Raw genomic sequence first — 20,796 nt, 5'->3', positions numbered from 1 at the left:
GCCATCTTGCCAGACTTTATTATTGTTAACACAGCAGAATCTCACTGTGCTTCCAAGGCTGGACTTGAACTCCTGAGCACCACTGATCTTCCTGACTCCTCAGAGACTGGGAATCTGGGTGAATGTCCCTATGCCTAGCCTTTTACTAACAACTTGCATAATGTACCTTATTTTCCATTTATGGGCCAATATGAACACACTATTATTTGAAGTTCATAGTTTACATTAGATTCATGCTGTGTTATGCAAGTTCTCTGGATTTTGACAAATGTCACCATTATAGCATCATACAGACTTGTTTCACTGCCCTAAAAATCCCCCTCAGTGCACTTGGCATGTCGACCTCCCCACCTCAAGGCTCTGCCAAGCACTGGTAATTTGTTGCTCCATTATTGTGCCTTTCTGGAATGTCCTATCATAAGATGTGCACAATGTGGGGTTTATCCATCCGCTTCCCACTTTGGTGGATTACAAACCTCTGTAAAGAGCTGTGTGAAGCTTTTCGTGTGGACATAGGTTTCCAGAAAATGTATCCGAGGGCAACCCCCGAGTCATGTGGTCAGGCTCTGTTCAGCTTTGCATAGGACTGCCAAGCTGTCTTTGGCCATCCTTCATCCCTGGCCAGCAGTGAATGGGAGCTCCTGCTGCTCCCTCCTCATTTGTGACCGTCAGATTCTTGGACGTCAGCCATTCTAAGAGGTGTGCCATGGTCCCTGTGGTGGCTTCCATCTGTGGCTCCCTAGTGACACACGATGTCTCACATCTGCTCCTGCACACGTTTGCCATCTGCCACTCTTCATAAAATGTGTAGCCCAGGTGACAGCTGGGGCTTCTGGTCCCTCAAAAGTCAGATAAGATTCATTAAGTTCCTTATTCCAAGCTTGTGAACGTGCTAATGCCTCCTTGAGATAAAGGGAGGCAAGATTAGACTAGGAGAAGCTTCTAGAAGTGGAGGCATCTAGCACACTTATTTCCACATGGAACATGGGTGCCTTCCCAGGCCCTCTCGTGATCTGGGCAAGGGCCACTCTCCAGTGGGTGGGATAGGTGCTATTTACTTTTATTACTTGAGAAGTGAAAAGTGTGGAGATAAGTTGTTACAGCTTACACACTCGGAGGTGGGGGTGTGAGACATGAGCTCCGGCCACTCATAATCAGCCCCAAGGGTCTTGTGGTGGCAGAATTGGCCTGTTGCTGAAGACTGGTGAAGCTGCTAAGTGTCCTAACCACCCTTTGTTTTCTTTATTAAACATTTACTTACTTGTTCCTTTATTTTGTGTGGGGGTGGGAATTGTGAGCGCTTGTGGAGACCAGAGGACAATTTTTGGGAGTTAGTACCATCCTTTCATGTGGGTTCTGGGGCCCAAACCCAGGTGATCAGCCCCGGTGGCAGCTGCCCTTACCTGCTGACCATTTCATCCTCCCACAGATCTTGCTGTGTGGCCCAGGTTCTCCTTAAACTCCCCAGCCTCCTGCCTCAGCCTCCTGCTTGGGTCACTACCTCTGGCTTGTGTCATGAAGGCCTTTAACATGTCTATGTCCAGACAGTCAGGAAGTGGAAGCGGAGATTCACTGAATCTAAGAGCTTGGTCTCAGGTGGAGCTGGAGTCTGGGGGCTCCCCAGTCTCTCCTGGCGGGGCTCTGGAAACAGGCAGCTTGCCAGCAGTTATGGAAGGCCTGGCATCCCTTGCAAGCCATGTGAGGTTGTCAGTCACTGAACCAGTGTATAAAGCAGATTTTAAAACTTTGGATGCTTTGACAACTTGCTTGGGTCCTTGATGCCCTCTGTGTGCTGGCCAGCTGCCATCAGATGCTAAAGAACTCCCTTAGGAGAGTGCCCTTCACATGTGCACCAGCCACACCTGCCTTTTCCTTTATGTGACTCTTACACCTGAGGCTGCTATTTTCCCAGCCTGCCACCCACAAGCAAGTGCCAAGCATGCCTAGGCCAGCAGGGCACATGCCTGTCAGTCTGCTTCTCCATGTCTGTCTTCTGTCTCCTGATTTACCTCATGGCTACTTTGTATGGCTCTGCATGGCAGTGAGATGCACATTCCTGCTGGGGACTGCAAGTAGCAGCGAGATCTTGGTCACCTCTTCACTCTTCCTCCTCCTCCTCCTCCTCCTCCTCCTCCTCCTCCTCCTCCTCTTCTTCTTCTTCTTCTTCTTCTTCTTCTTCTTCTTCTTTTTTAAATCTCATGTAGCCAAGGTTAGCTTCAAACTTGTGGTGTAGCAGAGGATGACTTTGAACCTCTGATCCTTCTGCTTCCACCTCCAAGTGCTGGGATTGTGTGCATGTAATGCCATGCCTGTTTTATATGGTGCTGGGACTCAAACTCAGGGCCTTGTATGCTAGGCAGTACTCTACCACTGAGCTATATCCTAGCCCAAGTCAATGGGTTTTAAAACAGTGAGTGTAATGTATTGAACTCTTACCCAGGTGGGCAGTTCCCAGAAATATGGCAGTGTGGCCCTTCCTGGAGGCTGAAACCTGGAGCATGCCCTGACCATTGTGCTGAGAGGCAGAATGTGGGGAGAAGATGATCAGCATCCTGCAAGACCATTTTGAGTGTCTACAAGACATCCTTTTTCTGCTTCTGAAATTCCATAAGGAATTCATACCACCTTGTGTAGTCCTTGGCAGACGTATATGCAACTGACCTAAATTCTGAACCAAAACTGCCTCTGGAGCTACAGGAGAATCTAGGGAGGGGAATCAAGACCCAAAGACACCATGGTCTGCATGGTGTGAGGACTTGAGAGTGCTTAGTTCCCCTGGCCCTGAGGGAAAGCAGCAGGGCCATCCTCCAATGGCCATGGGTTGGCCATGGGGTGTGGATAGAGAATGGCTAAGTTTAGCTTGAACTCCACAGTGGAATTCATTGTTGATAATGTAACCCTCTCTCACCAAGCTTTCTTCCAACTAAGATCTCCAAGGCCAGAATGTGGTACTCTCTCTCGAGAGTGTGTGTGTGTGTGTGTGTGTGTGTGTGTGTGTGTGTGTGAGTGAGAGAGAGAGAGAGAGACAGAGACAGAGACAGAGACAGAGACAGAGAGACAGACAGAGAGAGAGACAGAGAGAGAGACAGAGAGACAGAGAGAGAAAGGAGACAGAGACAGAGTTTTCTTTAATAAATCTGTGGTCCTTCATTACCCATTCATGCTTCTCACCCTTACTGGTGCTCTTACATCTGGCCTGCTTAATGCTGCAAATGTAACTGTGTTGAGTCTCCTGGCAGTACTAATACCACAGTCCAGGTGGGTTCCCGTCTCTATAGCAACAATCCAGCTCTTCTGCTCCAGCAAACTCTACTGTGGACAACACATCTACACCAAGCAGCCCTGGTCCAATAAAACTTTATTATAAGGTGCTGGATGTCATTAGCACCACAAAATAAGCAAACAAAGCTTTGCTTATGGACATCGAAAGCCAATTTCATAAAATTTCCATAGACCACAAAATGTTATTTTAGTTATGTTTTAGCAATTCAAAAACATGGGAAGCATCCTTAGCTCATGGAATGGACAAGATGGGCAGCAAGCTGGATTGGATCCCTGAGCTGTCTTGGACTGGACATTGACCCCTGGATTTTCTGCCAACTCTGTGGTTTTTTCTTCCTTCTCCTTTGCTCCCTTCTCCCCTCCCCTGCCCTTCAAGAGCTAATCTAGCTGAGGAGAGAGATACAAGCAACTCAATAAGCCAGTGCTACCAGGTGGTGAGTGTAGCATGAATCTTAAAGAGTCTTGTTAATAAAAACAAACTTGGAGCCAGGTATTGGGGTGACTTCTGGAAGATTAGAGAAGCAGAACAAGCCACAGCTTCCTCACCTTGCCAATTCCCCAGCTGATCTTGTTTCCTCAGACTGGAAGCTTTTGAGTTATCATCCAAATGGATCTCAGCTGAACTGCTACTCAAAAGCCCAAAAGCTTAACCAGCTCTAGTTCCTGGTCCTCACGCCTTATATACCTTTCTGCTTTTTGCCATCACTTCCTGGGATTAAAGGTGTGAGTCACCATGCCTGGCTCTTTCCAGTGTGGCTTTAAACTCACAGAGATCTGGATGGATCTCTGCCTCCCAAGTGATAGGATTAAAGGTGTGTGTGCCATCATTTTCTGGCCTCTATATCTAGTGACTGTTCTGTTCTCTGACCCCAGATAAGTTTATTAGGGTCCACAATATTTTGGGGAACACAATACCACCTAAGGTGAGAGCTGCAGGTTCAACGAAGCCCAGTAGAACAAGACCTGAAATATAGGCTAGGAAGGGACAGGTCCACATCCCACAGTGGTGGTAGGTGTCCTAGGTGTTCACATGGCTGAGCTAGAGGAACCTGCAGATCTTCATTTGCTCTGTTTTCCTTCCTAGGACCAGGTCTTTACTTCCTGACTCATTTCTCTGGAAGTACTTTTTTTTTTTTTTTTAATTTTAATTCTCTATAGAGACTGTCAAAAATTGCCAATGCCAACTATATTGCAAGTCATCACGGTGGGGTATTGGGAAAAGTTTTCAATTAGCAATAATTGTGCCTCAGATAAACCTCATTGGCTATGATACTGCCACTGCGCAAAGCTGGAAGTACTTTATAATAAACCACTTAAAAAACATCCTTTGCCTCATGGTCTCTGGTTTGAATGTGCAGTATCCCCTATAGACTCCTGTGTGTGGACATTTGATCCTTGGCTGGTTTTGGAAGGTTGTGGAACCTCACTACAGGAAGTGGGGCAGTGGTGGGGGCCTGCATGTTTTATAGCTGGAGCTCACTTCCTGTCCTATTTTCTGATGATGACAAAATGTGACCAGTTGTCTCATACTCTTGCTGCCATGCCCTCCAGTGTGTCCCTGTTTAATTTTTGAGCCAAGGTGCTGGAGAAATGACTCAGTAGTCATGAGCATGTACTGCTCTTGCAGAGGACCCAAGTTGCTGTGGAATATTCCTTTTGTACATTGTGAAGATTTGTTGCTGTGATTGGTCAAATGAAGAAGCTGACTGACCAATAACTGAACAAGATAAAGTTAGGTGAGAAAGCCAAACTAAGAAAGGTTGGGAAGAAGAAGGGTAGAGTTGGGAGTCACCAACAGAGACAGAGGAAGCAAGATGGGCATGCCTTATTGAGAAAAGGTACTGAGTCATGTGGCAAAGTGTAGATAAGAAATATGAGTTAATTTAAGTTGTAAGAGCTATTTAGTAATAAGCGTGAGCTGTTGGCCAAGCATTTATAATTTATATTAAGTCTCTTGTGGTTATTTGGGAGTGACTGCCGGACATAAAAAAAGAAAAACTCCATCTACAAATGGAGCCCACCATGGGGAAACTATGTCCACATAAAACCTGAGAGAGTTTGGGAAAGGATTCTAGATACAGAGAAACAGAGCCAAGAGTGGCTTCCTACTTGTGTGTCTCTCATGCTAGCCATGGTACAGGGACACATTCCCTGGCTGCTGCCTTTGTGAGGGAGCCAACTGCAAACTGCCCTGTGCTATGGCCTGTACTAAGCTGAGCAAAGCTGGTAGCTGACATAGCAGTTTAAGACTCAGCTCAGTCTATCAAAAAACAAAACAGATGCTTGGTAAAAACAGATCCAGACAGGAAAACAAAAAACAAAAAAAACCAAAAAACTCAAAACAGGTTACAGTATGTTTAAAAATATACATAGGCTTGGGAGAGAGAAGACAAAGAGTATATACAGTCATAGATTTTAAAATGTAGTTTTAAGACAATAAAGCAAATTTCTTAAAAAGGAAGTAATGTAATATAAAAGAAACAAACTACATAAAGATGAAAATTACAGAGTCTGGATCTTGTATGTTATTGTGTTGTCTTTGAATTGTTTGGCTGCTAAGAGACACTGAATTATGAAAATTTCTAGATTCAGCCAACCTATATGTTTTAAAAATGCCTCGACTTCAAAATTTAAGTCAAAAGATGTGTTACTTTGGGGGAGAGGTTATGCTTTTATTTCTACAGGAAATGAGAAGCTGTGGATTTATTCTGGGTTAAAGAAAATCAGGTTTGATCAGGGAAGACCCCTAAAATCCTGACTACAGACATTAAAAAAATAAGCATAAAAGAACTACAAGACACATGATGTATATTTTACCTGCTCAAACACATAACAAAAAAAAAAAATCTTTGGCTGACTTGTGTACAATGCACAATCTATACTTGTGTTGATACAAATATGTATGTTACCTTCAAAAGTTTATGTATTTTCAGAGCAAGGGGACCAGACACCAATAAAAATGGATGCCCCAGGTGATCCAGCATCCAAAACAGTTTCAAGGCTACTGACTGAGATGATCCAACCTCACAGACTTAACCAATATCCTAAATTTTCTCATGGTTCCAAAGATTACAAGTGCTCCCAAACAACAGAATTTCCCAAAGGATTGGTTATGAATGTTTGTCATCATTTAAGGAAGATTGATTGCAAATAGTTATTGGTCTTATTCAGAAAAAAAGCTAAACAAAGGAGTTAAATTCAAGGATCTCTTTCTAAAGGAAAGGGGATAAGATATAGAAACAATAAGGATAAAAGGGTAGATTATTGAATCTGCTTTAATCCAAAAAACAGCTATTAATCTCAAAATATTTTACATTGATATAGATTTTAGTTTATTGATACAAATTTAAAGTTATTTCCATTATACTGTATGTATATTTCTACTCGTTTGGGATATTGTGCTCATGCAGCTCACTTACAAATGTAATGAATAATTGAGAAAGACAGTTAATAATTACTCATCTATAATAATTAAACTTATAGTCATGTTAGATATGTTTTCAAGGTCATACACAGATATATTTAGCTAGATAGATGGTCTTCAAACCCTTCAAACACCTACAGAATATGGCATTTAATATGTTGAATAACCTAAGGCTTTTCATGACAGTGAGACACATCTGCACCTGGCAGCACTGATCTACTTCAATGAAGATGATGGTCATCTTTTTGGAAAAGCTAATCATATAGGCAAAGAAACTACCCTTGCCTCAATTGCTGACAGCTACTATCCAAACTGGTCCAGCAGATACAAAAAAAAGTGACTGCTAAACTTTGCCAAGATAAGGTAGAATAGTCCTTCAAAATTTTCTGCTTCTCAAAAATGCCTGTCAGATGTTCTAGACCTGTAGGCCAGGAATGGATGCCCCAACAGTACAGAAGAACCTAGGGTGACTATCCAGGCAGCCAGATGTCCCTATTAGTTAACATTTCACCCTTCTGGGGTCTTTGATGGAGTGGAAGACTAGATAGTCATAGTTAAAGTTTTCCTTAGTTTTGATAAAAGGTAAGTGAAGTATAAAACTTTAGACTCACAATGATAAATAATAAAATATTTTCTCTAATTTTTTCAAATACAAATGGACTGGATATTATAACTATAATTCTTATTTAATAATTGTTTTGTTGTTTTTGTAATCATACTATGTTAAAGTTAAAACTTTTTTTAATTAGACAAAAAGGGGGAAATGCTATGGAATAATCTTGTACACTGTGAAGATTTGTTGTTGTTATTGGTTTAATAAAGAAGCTGACTGGCCAATAGCTGATAAGGATAAAGTTAGGCTGGAAAGCCAAACAGAATGTTGGGAGGAAGAAGGGCCGAGTCAGAGCAGTCGTTAGCAGATGCAGAGAGAAGCAAGATGGGCATATTGTATTGAGAAAAGGTACCAAGCCATGTGGCAAAGTATAGGTAAGAAATTTGGGTTGATTCAAGTTATAAAGAGCTATTTAGTAATATGCCTGAGCTATTGGCCGAGCATTTATACTTTATATTAAGTCTCTTGTGGTTATTTGGGAGGGACTTCCAGGACAAAGAAAAACTCCACCAATACCAAGTTCAGTTCCCAGCATCTACATTTAGCAGCTCACAGCTGCCTGTAGCTCTAGCTCCAGGGGGATCTGACACCTCTAGCCTTTATGCATTTGTGTGCACACATACATGAGTAAAAATAAATCTATAAAAATAGTTAAAATAAATCTTGAAATAGTAAACCAAAATACCCCTCTTTTAAAGTTTTTGTCACAGCAACAAGAAAGGGAACCAATATAGTCTCCTTGTGGGGGCATCTAACATGAAACAGATTTGTAGAAGTGAGCCTGTTTCTACAGTGTAACAGTTACAGTGTCCTGCTGGCAATGAAGCATCCCTAGTTCCTGATGGGGTGAAACACTAGGACTTCAAGTTAGGATGGTTGAGCAGTCTAAGGCACTGCATTCAGGAAGAAGATGTGGACCTGTGGAGAGAGACAGAAAGGGAGCAGCCAATGCAAAGGTGCTGGACTAGTCAGGGTCCTTCAGATCCAACAGAGTATATGCACATGACGTAAAAGGTAATTTATTAGATTGTTTTATGGCATCAGCAGTCCCTATCTGATCCTGGATTCCTTGAAGTTCCTAGAGAGCTGGTGCTATGAATGTAGCACTGTAGAAATGCCAAAGAAACAGGAGGCCAGTGTTGACTACAGCAGTCGTCCTTGTACTATGTGGACACTGCCCTCCTCCCCCTTCCTCAGGATGCCAGCCTGCTGAGGGACACCACTCACAATTGGGAAGGGGGCTTTTCTTCCAGTTACTGTCCCACGTGTCGGTTCTCTCTAGAAACACCCCTATAGTCATACAGAGGTGAATGTCCATAGTTGTAGATATTTCTTAATTCAGTCAGGTTGGCAAACAAGACTATCACAAGCCTCCAGGGAACATGAGGGACAGAGAGAGGATGGGGAAGAAGCAGTGATCCCAAAGGCTCTGTCAGCAATCCCCAGGCATTTTGGTCTCTGGGTGACGTGGGAGCCCCAGATCAGAGGAGTATGAAACTGGCTGGTGGTATGAAAGGCTTTCTTGACTATGCTAATGGGAATAAACATTGAGCAGAGGTAGAGGCAGGAAAGAAACTGTCTAGATGGATACTGCAACAATATATGTGAAAGGTGATGCTACTGAGATTGATGTGCCTCAGTAAAGGGAATGGGAGATGGCCAGATTGTGCACAGATAGAGAAGACAGGCTACTTACTGGAAGACTGGATATGGAATGTGAAGAAAGAGGAATCATGGGTGACAACTAGAAAATGTCATAGTAAATGGCATGTGTGATGATGGTTTATTTTATGTATAGATCTGACTGGGCTCTAAGACACCCAGGTAACTGGTCAGACATTGTTTCTGGGAGCATCTGTGAAGTTCCCTCTGGAAGAGGTTAGCATTTAAATCAGTAGACAAGATTTATGTTACCTGTGGAGGGCCATCATCCAACAAGCTGAGGGACCTAAGAAGACACAGAGGCAGGGGAGGGGTGGATTTACTCTGGCTGGAGCTGAAATACCCATTTCCTCTTGCCCTCTGACTTCTGGGGACTGACTTATGCCATTCCCTGAAATATTGTGCACCCCAATAAACTTCTCTGGGGTCAGAGACAGAACAACCACAATATTAAACATGAGGATAGGCAGTGGTAGCACACACCTTTAATCATAGCATTCCAGAGGCAGAAATCCATCTGTTCAAGGATACAGCCAAGCTTGGTGACTCACACCTTTAATCCCAGAAAGTGAGCCTTTAATCCCAGGGAGTGATGGTAGAAAGCAGAAAGGTATACAAGGCATGAGGACCAGAAACTACAAGATTTGGCTGGTTAAGCATTCAGGCTTTCCAGCAGCAGTTCAGCTGAGAGCCATTGGGATGAGGACACAGAAGCTTCCAGTCTGAGGAAACAAGATCAGCTGGGGAATTGGCAAAGTGAGGAGGCTGTGGCTTGTTCCAGCATTCACCCTACTACCTGGCTCCAGGTTTGATTATATTAATAAGAACTGTCGAGATTCCTGCTACAATTGGATCTTCTGGTTCTGTCTTACAGGAGTCCTTTATGCCCTTTTGGACTGTAGGGCCTTTCCTCAGAGTTGACATATTTATTACAGCTTCTATATAAAGTATCCCTAAAATAGCTCATGCTGAAGGCCTAGCTCCCCAGTGATGGTGCCACTGACAGGTGGTTGGATCATGAAGAGCTAACTTCATAAGTTAATCCATTGATAAATTCAGAGCAAAATGGGCTCTTGGAAGTTGTGGTTTGAAAGAAAATGACCCCAAAGGGAGTGGACTATTCAGAGGTGTGGCCTTGTGGAGTGGGTGTGGTCTTGTTGAAAGAAGTGTGTCTCTCTAGAAGCAGGCTTTGAGGTTTCATATATGCTCAAGATACTGCCCAATGTCTCAGACCTTTCTCTTGCCCACAAATGTAGGACTCATAGCTACTTCTCCAGCACCATATCACCCTGCACACCTCCATGTCCCACCATGATGATAATGGACTGAACCTCTGAATTATAAATGAGCCATCCCAATGAAATGTTTTCCTTTATAAGAGTTGCTGATGAATTCACAGACTTTTGTATCTGATTCAGTTACTAGTTCACTTCTGCAGCACCACTGAACCATTACAAGAGTAGGAAGCCAAAGGGAAAGACATGAAACACAAGTTTCATTCACACTGTGTTGAAAATATTTTGTTATAATTTTAGAAAATGAAATATAGTTTTAGCCTACGGTGGGACACCTTGCTCAGCCTTGAAGGCGCGGGGATGGGGTGGGGTGGGAGTGGGGGGTGTTGGCTCTGCCTCAACTAAATGTACCAGGCTTTGCTGACTTCCTATAGGAGCCCTTACCCTTTTGGAGAAGGAGATGGGGGGGTGGGCCAGGGGGTGGGGGGAAAGCTGGGGGGGGGAGTGGGAGGAGGAGTGAGGGGAATCTGTGGTTGGTATATAAAATGAATAAAAAGAATTTCTTAAATAAAAAGGAAAAAAATATATAGTTTTAGTTCCAAAAAAAGTTGTAGCCATGATGTCTCCTCACACCTTACCTTCTGTCTTAGTCAATGTTCTATTGCTGAGAAGAGATACCACGGCCATGGCCACTCTTACAAAGGAAAACATTTAACTGGGGCTGGCTTACAGTTTCAGAGGTTTAGTCCATTATCGGAAGCATGGTGGCATGCAGGCAGACACACTGTTGCAGAGGAACCTGAGAGTTCTACATCTGCATCAGTGGGCAGCAGGAAGAGAGAGTGACACTGGGCCTGGCTTGAGCATCTGAGACCTCAAAGCTGGTTCCCCGAGACACACTTCCTCCAACAAGGCCACACCTACTTCAACAAGGCCACACCTCCTACTAGTGCCCTTCCCTATGAGCCTATGGGGGCCATTGTCTTTCATTCACTGCAGTCTGTTTGGAGGGAGTGACTTACTGAGGCCATGCCTTTAAGGCTGTGTCTGGTTCCTGGAGCCTTCCCTGGCAGTCCCCTGCCCCTGGCATCGGTGACAGGAACAGCTCCACTCCACCACTCCTCCTGCCTGATGCTCCACCTCACCAAGGCCTGGAAACAAGGAAGCCAGATGACCTTGAACTGAAACCATGAGTCAAAACAATTTCTCCTTTAAATCATTTTTCCAAGGATTTTGGCAAGAGAAAACCAGGACAATGCTCCAAACCAATGCCATGCCTTTAACCCATTCCCGGTCCTCATTAACCACCAGCAGGACAAGTGAGAACCTTTGAGGCTGCCCTTCACTCTCCCGTCCCTCAGCCCTGAACCCTCCTTACCCATGTCCTGTCAGTGGCAGTTCCCAAGTATCTCCCCAGTTCGTTTGTACCTCCCTCTGGCCACCATCCACCAAGACAGCAATCATCTACGGTCCTCTGACCTGAACTACTCACAACAAGTGGAACTTCATCATGCCAATCTGTTACCTCTTTCTTTCAGCACAGATAACACCGCATCTGGTTTCCATACCACCATCACTGTGCTCCACTTACATTGACTTGTCTGGTCCCCATGCTTTTCATATCCCTTAGGTCATGTACCCCAGATCTTCCTGCTACATTCTTGTCCTTGTCTCCACTCTCAGGAAGCTCAGGCTTCATACCCAGAGCCCAACATGGCTTAGCAAGGAGGTTGGCTCTGGCTGAGAGAAAGCTCTCTAGCACAGCTCTCCCTCTTGTGGAGCACATGTCGGAATCAGAATCATAGTGTCCTATGTCTTGTGCTATTTGCTCAGTGCCCATGTCCATGTTAACCATTTACCTGCATCTGCCCAGTACACCATACACTGTCGGACTTCTCCTAGGCACTCAAATCTGTATTAGATGAGTGACTGACTACCTGAATCACTTCCTGGAAGGACTTTCACACAGGCTGACCCTCCTACTACCTTCTTAGACTGGCAAAAAGATGTGGATGATAAGCTGTGTGAAAACATAAGTAATCTTCAGTCAGATGAACCCTACTCAACCCTGTTGCAGAGGATGGCTTTTGACTATGTGGGAAAGGGTCCAGGATAATGAAAACGTGCTTGACTCTCCAGCATGCAGCTATGTCTGCAGCAAGGTGTGTATTGTACGTTTTCCGGGGAAATCCTTGGGTCTTCCATATGCCACAGCCTGGATACCTTCAGAGTTTGAATTTCATGCATCCGCATGACTGGCAGGATGCCCTGAATTTGGCTCTGCCAGCCTTTCTTCACGTGTGTCTGATGTGGGCATTTCACAGCTCAGATGGGAGTCTGGGTCTTCTAGGAACTGGCAGCTATCTCCTCCAGGACAGGGGAAGGTCTTGACCTTGGATGCTGAGTGGTCTCCCCAAAGACTTTGGAACAAGTACATTGAGGTGAATAGGGAACTAAGAAGGTAGCTTGGGTGCTCCTGGTCCATGGCCTTGTCTCTGGGAATCCCAATTGTTGAGGAAGGGTCTTGTATTGGCACCATCTCCTTCAGAGCTCACTAGCCAGGGACAACTCACTAGATATGACTACACAAGGTGATTGTCTCAGAACCGGGTTTGCCACGGAGACTATTCTAGTTCCTATTGGACATGTCAGTCTGGAGGTCAGGCGGAGCGAGGGCTGGCCCGACTGTGGCTTCTGGATGCACAGAGAGGCATAACAAGCTAACATGCCGCAGGAGACAGGCTACAGAACAGAAGACAGGAGGCCATGTAGCCCCTGTCTCCTTCCAGGAGATTCTGACGTGTCCCTAATCATGTTCCTTCTGCAGAGGCAGAGGTGGGGTGGGGAGGAGGAGTACAATGAGAGACAGTTCCAAGTGAAAAACATACATCAGGCCTCCCCACTGGCTGGAAGTCAGTGAATCGGGAGGAAGAAAGCCTGTGACTGGCTGGGTATTTATTCTTGCCCCTTGCTAGAAACTGCCTGCGAACCATCTCTTCTTCGGATGGAAAGAACCTTATCCAGCAGATTTTATCACCTTTATCCATTAGGTAGGGAAACAGGCCCAGAGAGGTACTGCATCCCTGACAGGTAGGTGCTACAGAAGTGGGTGCAGGGACAGCTGTGGGAGCACAGCTGGTGACTACGCTGCCTCCTGCCTTCACATCTACCTGCAGACAATAGGTGAGCTATGGCCATGATTGCCATTGTCTCCCTGGCCAAGAAAGCAGCAGCAGCATGTGTTCCGCCCGATCCAAGCCTGTTTACCATGTGTCCACACTGCAAAATGCATCAAGACTGTCACTCCTGTGGAAGATCCCTTCTGTGCCTTCAGTCCTGTCTAATTTCCTCCTGTGACATGACAGGGTGAAATTAACATTGTAACCTTCCAAGGTAGATGTCTATCTCACCCATCACTGAGGCCAGGGAAGTCTCTGCTCAGGGTCACAGTGGGGCTGGCACATTTCCCAGGAAGGGGATGTGGCAGGCTAATGGAGTGCAGGGAGAAGGAAGGTGTATTTTCTGGCTCTGAGGCAGCAGCTGTTCTGTGTCCCTGCCTTTTCCTTATTTGCAGGCTCCTACTTTGGGTACCACATTGTCTCAGGAGCCACGGCTGGCGGATGGTACTAGAAGCTGCCCTTCTGTATGCATAGCACACACATGGTTTCCATGGGAACATCTCAGAAGAAGGATGCTACATTCCCAGCCTTTGGTGGCCTTGGATAAACAATGGTGTTGGATGTTGCTGAGAAGTTCAGAACCTTCCTTCCTTCTGCCTCCTGCCTCCTCTAATGCTCTCTCTAAGCAACCCCTCAACCATGCAAAAATCAGCTGAAATGAAAAATTGGGTCCATTAAGCTTTTACTATGCAGGATGAAACTTCATGTTTATTTAATAAGCTCTCTCTCTCTCTCTCTCTCTCTCTCTCTCTCTCTCTGTGTGTGTGTGTGTGTGTGTGTGTGTGTGTGTGTGTGTGTGTGTGTAGACCATATCCATCAAGCTGGCGTAGAAGTACAAAGGATCTGGGGAGAACATTCTGGTGAGGGGCTGTGAGGTTTCTCTGGGTATTTGGGGGTCTCTTGCTTCTCTCTGACATGCCATCTCTGCAGGTGCTGCAGCACTGTCCTGTATTCTTGAGGCACACCTATTCTGTGCTCGGTGCTTCACCACACCTGGGTCCACAGAGGACACACGTGGACACGTTATGTCTGCCCTGTTGTTGGATGCGGTCAGCCCAGGACAGGCAGCTGAAGCATGGGTGAAGGATGTGGGGGTTGAAGCGGGAGAAGGCGAGGCTGTGAGTACAGGACGGAATAGATCCTAATGCTGGCAAACTATTTAGAGACCATGTTGATGTTTGACCCTTAGGAGCCTAAGGCCCGGGAGGGTGGCCGTGCTTCACGGAAGCAGTTCACAAAGGACATGGGGCCAGTGCATGGCTTGCTTTCCTTACTGGGGCAAAGTTTGAGGGGACATAGTCCATCATAGAGGAGACATTGTGACAGTGGGCCTGGGGCAGCTGGTCACATTGTATCCACAGAGGAAGCAGACAGATGACTGTTCAGCCTGCTTTCTCCTCTTTATTAAGTGGGGGCCCCAGCCCATGCCGCAGTGTAGCCTGTATTTAGAGAGGGTCTTCCAACCCCACTTAACTGAATTAGAGACTTTCCATGTCATGACTGTGTGGATAATAGTGCAGTGAGCACGGACCACAGTGACCTCTTTGGCATGTCACTTTCCTTTCAGTAGTGGGGCTGCTGGATGGATTGTGTGCTTATTTATTTTGATATTAGGGGTAGAACCCAGACCTTAAGCATGCTGGGCAAGTACTCAACCAGTGAGCCAGGTCCCCAGCACGGTAGTTCTATTGTTAATGGTTTGAGGCCCCTCCAGTCTGCAGACCATGATGGCCATAGAAGTTTACATTCCCACCACAGTGTTCTGTTAGAACAGGCCATGCGTTTTCTCCACGGTCTTACCCTCATTAGCTTTTGGACAATAGCTATCCTAACAGCTATAAGGCAATGGTTCATTGTGGTTTCTTTTAGATTTATTTTTATTTTTAACTATGTGCCCATGTGAGTGCAGGAGCTTTTGGAGTTTGAAGAGGTCATCAGATCCCTTGGGGCTGGAGTTACCAGTGGTTGTGAGCTGCCCAGCATGGGTGTGGGAAGTGGACAAGGGTCCTCTGGAAGAGCATCTCTCCAGCCCCTTCGTTTCCCTGATGATGAATGACCCTGGACACATTTCATCTGTTGGTTCACCATTGCCTGTTGTTTAAGGAACATCTGCTCTCACCTTTTCCCCATTCAAAATCACGTCTATTTTCCAATTTTTCTTTGCATTCTTTGTATTTTAATTAACAGTATATGACCCTTATATTTTTATTACCAACCCTGGACCAGCCCTTTCTCAAAGGGATATGGGAAGGATGAGTCCCCACATCTGCCATCCTAACCTGGTCCCAGGTAAAGTCCTAGACCCTCCCTGATGACCGTCTATTGTCTCAGAGCCTGTCCATTTAGAACACATGCACACACCAAAGCGAGCCTCTGTATGGGGCATAGCCAACACTGCACGCTGGCTTCCGTGGTCTCTCATCTCCTGAGTATTTAGCCCCACTCCCCCAGTCAGCTTGCTGGCCTTCCAAAGCTTCAGACTTCCTCTGACTTGAGCATAGCAACAGCCTAGTGTGGGGCTGAGAACGGAGGCGGGCCTTGGGAGCAGTTTCTGATTTGACTAAGGGATTTCTCTCTGCCCTCTCATCCTGTGCGCCCTGTGTCCCCCCCACAAGCCCCTGAGCGCAGCAGTTGGAAGCCACGCACTCACTCTCGGGGTGAACATCCCGCAGATGAGAGCTTGCCTCCCTTCCCCCATCACCAGTCCCTGCTCATGTCACAAACTGAAGACAAAGCCACGTTTAGCAAATCCTGCAGTCCCACTCTAGACACCTCCCGCACAGAAAAGCATCTGACAACTGGTTCCTATGGCAACGGGCTTTCTTTGAAATAATTTCTTGTTCGCCCTGCCAGCCCCCCACCTTGCTCTTCTTGAGAGTAAATGGCCAGCGTTGAAAAAGAGACAAGGAAAGAATATTCCGCCAGCAAAGCCAGTGGCAGGGGTGGGGGCGGGGGTGGGGGGGAGATTCTGACTGGCCTAGAGAGAGAGAGTTCATGCGGGCTACTGTCCTCAGAGCTATGCTGATGCTCAGCCATGGGTTAAAGTATACCGAAAGTGAAGTCTCCAGAAAGCTGACAGCAGCACTAACAGGCGCTATTTAGAGCAATGTGGAAGTGTGGTGCGCTCTAATTTTGGAAAAGAGCCATCTTCGCACATTCTGAGCAACAGTGTCCTGGAAGCTGCTGGCTCCCTCTTCCTGTTGCTTGTGAGCCTGGGCACACTGGCAAGGGTCTTTTCTTCAGAGGGGAGCTGACTTTGCCCCTCATCTTGGTCCCCCATGGTGTCAAGCAGTAGAAGACCAAGTCTTCATTCTGCTGTGGACTGAACAGAGTTAACACCAAATTCCTGTGTTCAAACCCTGGCCACAGTACAAGTGCATATGACTGTGTATGGAGACGGTGAGTTTGAAGAGGTGACTAAGGTACACTGAGACTAGGGGTGAGCCCTAGTCTAATGTGACTGGGGACCTCAGAGGAAATGATCAGAACATACAGAGACACTGGGGATATGTGTGCACAGAGAACACACAGGAAGACAGTTGTAGAGATGGTGTAACAAAGTGTTTCAGGCAGAGTTGTAGCTCAGGTGGTAGAGTGCTCTTCTAGCGTGCCCAAAGCAGGTGTGGGTGCGTGTGCCAGTAATCTCAGCACGTGGAAGATACAGGCAGGAGGACCAGGGGTTCAAGGTCATCCTAGGCTATATAGCAAGTTTGAGGCTAGCGTGGGCTGCATGAGACACTGTCTAAAAATGTTTTTGTTTTGTTTCGAGTTAGATAGTCATAAGCAAGACAGTCACAAACCACAGACATTAATTTCTCAAACTTTTACAGACTGCAAAGTCCAAGGTCAAGGTGCTGGCTGATTCAGGGCTCAGTGAAGATGCACTTTTTGGTTCACAGATGGTGTCTCCCCACTGTGTCCCCAGATGGCAGAAGAGCCACGGTGCTCTCTGGGGCTTCTTTTATAAAGGACACTAATCCGATTCGTGATGGCTTTACCTTCATGATTTTATCATCACCCAAGGTCCCCAAATTCAAACAAATGCCATCATACTGAAAGGTTGAATGAATGAATGAATGAATTGCTTCCTCCTTCTCTCCCTCCTCCACCTCTTCTTTTGAGACATGCTCTCAAGTAGCCTAGGCTAGCCTTAAACTTGCTAGATACCCGTAGGCTCGTCTTGAATTCCTTCCCGATCCTTCTTCCTCCATCTCCCATTATTGAGATTACAGGCGTGTGCCAACATACCGACCTTTAGAATTTCAACATGGGAGTCTAGGGACAGAGTCAAACATTTAGTCTGCAGTAGTACAAGGTGAGGAGAGCAGAGGCCAGCCCTGCTGACATCTTGGGCTTCCAGCCTCCGGAACTGTGGGAAATAAATGTCTGATGTAGAAGCCCCTCTGCTGCAGCATTTCGTTACATCTGTCCAAAAGAATCAATACAACTTTTCCAGGAGCTGCAGTTTCCATTTGTCAGACCAGCGCTCAGGACTGTATCATCTGTGGTCATTCTAATTTGAGTCCTTCAAGGAATAGACAGTCTCCACCAGGCACCGGAAAACCCATGGACTTTGCCTTCTGATGGGTGATGTTCTGTGGCTTGGCATACCCAGAGGTCTTGACTCACGGGTGCTCATAGTATCCAATGAAGCCATTGGCAGACACCCAGCCAGCTGCCGATTACAACCACATGATACCTCTGAGTGACATGGGACCATGTACTTGAGCTCTTTCTATCAGCTTACCTGCACCATGTTGTTAGTATTATCCCATGATGGGGTCCCCTGAGGCTGAGAGCCATCTTGGTTTTCTTTGTGTCTCAGCCACTGGCCAGATGCTGAATAAATATTTCTGACTAAATCAACGTATTTCAAGCAAGGTTCAGGGGACTTCTCCATTCAAAGAGAAGCTAGCTGGTCTTTTGTTCCTGAGGAGACAAAAGCTTGTCAAGGGTGGGTGACTTGCCCAAGGCCCAGAGAGGTAAAGCTGGGATGGGAACCAGGCTCTCCACCTGTCAGCAAATGAACACACAGGCTGGTGTGTGTGAACCCACGCTAGGAGAAAAGTGCTCGTACCCACCTCTCATTTAGGCACATTCCCTGTGGACAGAAACTAAAGGTGAGTTTTTTTTTAATTGTGTTTCAGAGGATGACACATCACACAGCTCACATGCAAGCATTTGCCCCTTCCATCCCTTTATTCTCTTGACTAGAAATTCCTGTGGGCTCCAGTGTCTGAGTTTTGAGCTCCGAGTCTACATATTATCAGCATTCAGCACATTTTTAGAAATGAATTAATGAATACATGAAAGCAGAAACCATTCTTAATTCCTATTTCTGGCACCCAAAGCCTTCCACAATCTGGTCCCTTCATCGAGAGCACTCTGAGATATAACCCTTCACTGCTCATCTCTAATGTGCTTGCAAGGAAATGCGTAGCTTGGCACTCAGCTCGGGCTCACATGGGGTTGTTCTCTCCCTATTATGTGCTGACGATGAAGCCACTGAGCTCCACTCCAGTCCATTTTCTCCCATATTGTCCATCATTTTTGAGCCCAACCAAGCCTTCCTTCCCTCTTTTGAGGCTGAGAGCAGTAGGTGACAGAAGAGAGCAGACAAGGCCTCCTGGAACAGGCTTCGAGTTAGGAAGAAAACCTGGAGGGACAGAAGAGAGGTGCAGCCTTCGCCAAGGTGGCTGTGACTTCTGACAAACCCTGTGGCTGAAATCCCTTCAGTTTTGTACTGGGGGTTAGAGTGGGTGTGAGTTGCCCTCAGACCTTATTAACACCGAACGTAGATCAGCTCAAAGTCTGCTGTCAATCTGTGTAGAGCACTCAATCCCTCTGTGTTCCTTCTGGTGCAGGGAAAAGGAGATCTTCCTGCCAAAGACGACATGTGCTCAGAACCACAGACCTCCCTTTCACACGCTCTGCTCTTGCTCACTAACGCTTCTTACCACCAGCTTTTAATGTGCTTATCTATTTATTTAGAGAGAAGGTCTCGTGTATCCCAGGCTGACCTTAAATTCACTGTGTAGCTCACGCCTTTAATCCCAGCACTCAAGGCAGAGGCAGGCTGATCTCTGCAAGTTCAAGGCCAGCCTGGTCTACAGAGCAAGTTCCAGGACAGCCAAGGCTATACAAAGAAACCCTGTCTTGAAAAAACAAAATCAAACAAACAAAAACCCCCAACCTCAAAAGGTTAAAACTGTTTCACCAATAATTGTTTTTTGGTTTTTCGAGACAAGGTTTCTCCCTGTAATTTTGGTACCTGTCCTAGATCTCACTCTGTAGACCAGGCTGGCCTCAAACTCACAGAGATCTGCCTGCCTGTGCCTCATGAGTGCTGGGACTAAAGGTGTGTGCCACCGCCGCCCGGCTTCCCCAATAATTTGATTGCCTGCTAGAACCAACTTAAACACTCTTTAAAGGAAGAAAACAAGGGGGCTAGAGAGATGGTTAAGAGCACTGGCTGTTCTTCCAGAGGTCTCTAGTTCAATTCCCAGCAACCACATGATGGTTTACACCCATCTACAATGAGATCTGGTGCCCTCTTCTGGCGTGTAGGCATACATGCCAGAATACTATTATACATAATAAATAAATCTTAAAAAGGAGGAGGGGGGGGGACAAAATCCAGACACTCAGTAACCTAACATTTACAACAACCAGTGCCACTTCCAGCCAGGCAGGGTTCAAACATACAAGTACATGTAAAACGAGAATTGGCTTTTGTAAACTCAAAAAGTTCCTTAAAGTTGAAATCTGTAGGGCAAATGGTCATGAATAGGTCATGAGTGTGCGGCATAAAGAGAAGTGAGAAGGAATTTCAGGTGTGTCTGCCCTTTGGAGTCTGAGCTCTTGAAAGGTCTGATTTCTCTTTTCTTTCTTTGTTTTTTGTTTGTTTGTTTGTTTGTTTGGTTTTTTGAGACAAGGTCTCAGTGAGTATCCCTGGCTGGCCCTGAACTCACAGATGTCCCTGCCTCCCAAGTGCCCAGATCCTCTTTTAAAGACTTTCAACTAGGGCTGAATAGTAAGCCAAACGGTTAAGGGTGTGTACTGCTCTTCTGAAGGCCCCCAGTTCAGTTCCTAGTGCCCATATTGGGCACCTCACAACAGCCTGTCACTCCAGCTCCAGAGATCTGCTGCCCTCTCCTGGCCCCTGAGGTCATTGCACTCATGTGTACATACTCATATACACCTCATTAAAAGTAAAAAAGTAAAATCTTTGGAAAGACTGCCAGCTGATTAAGTCGGGCATACTTTAAATAAACTTCATTTCAGTAACTTGAAAACTGACATGTGTGAGGTTCTGGATTTGATCCCAGCACTGCAAAAACAATCAAACTAAAATGAACTTAACTGAGAACAATGAAATATGGACTTGAATTACATTGAAAA

The 20,796-nt window shown here is 45.8% G+C and overlaps 1 non-coding gene across 1 annotated transcript; it reads right to left on the bottom strand.

Moving 5' to 3' along the window:
• Positions 1-4,431: 4,431 nt before the first annotated feature.
• LOC118591701 lies at positions 4,432-4,572 on the bottom strand. Its single transcript, XR_004945992.1, has one exon. It is a non-coding gene; the product is annotated as a U4 spliceosomal RNA (small nuclear RNA).
• Between the last annotated feature and the right edge of the window lie 16,224 nt (positions 4,573-20,796).

This window comes from Onychomys torridus, chromosome 9 (assembly GCF_903995425.1).
Source record: "Onychomys torridus chromosome 9, mOncTor1.1, whole genome shotgun sequence".
NCBI lineage: Eukaryota > Metazoa > Chordata > Mammalia > Rodentia > Cricetidae > Onychomys > Onychomys torridus.
The sequence above is the reverse complement of the archived record's forward strand: the minus strand, read 5'-3'. Positions and strand labels throughout refer to the sequence as shown.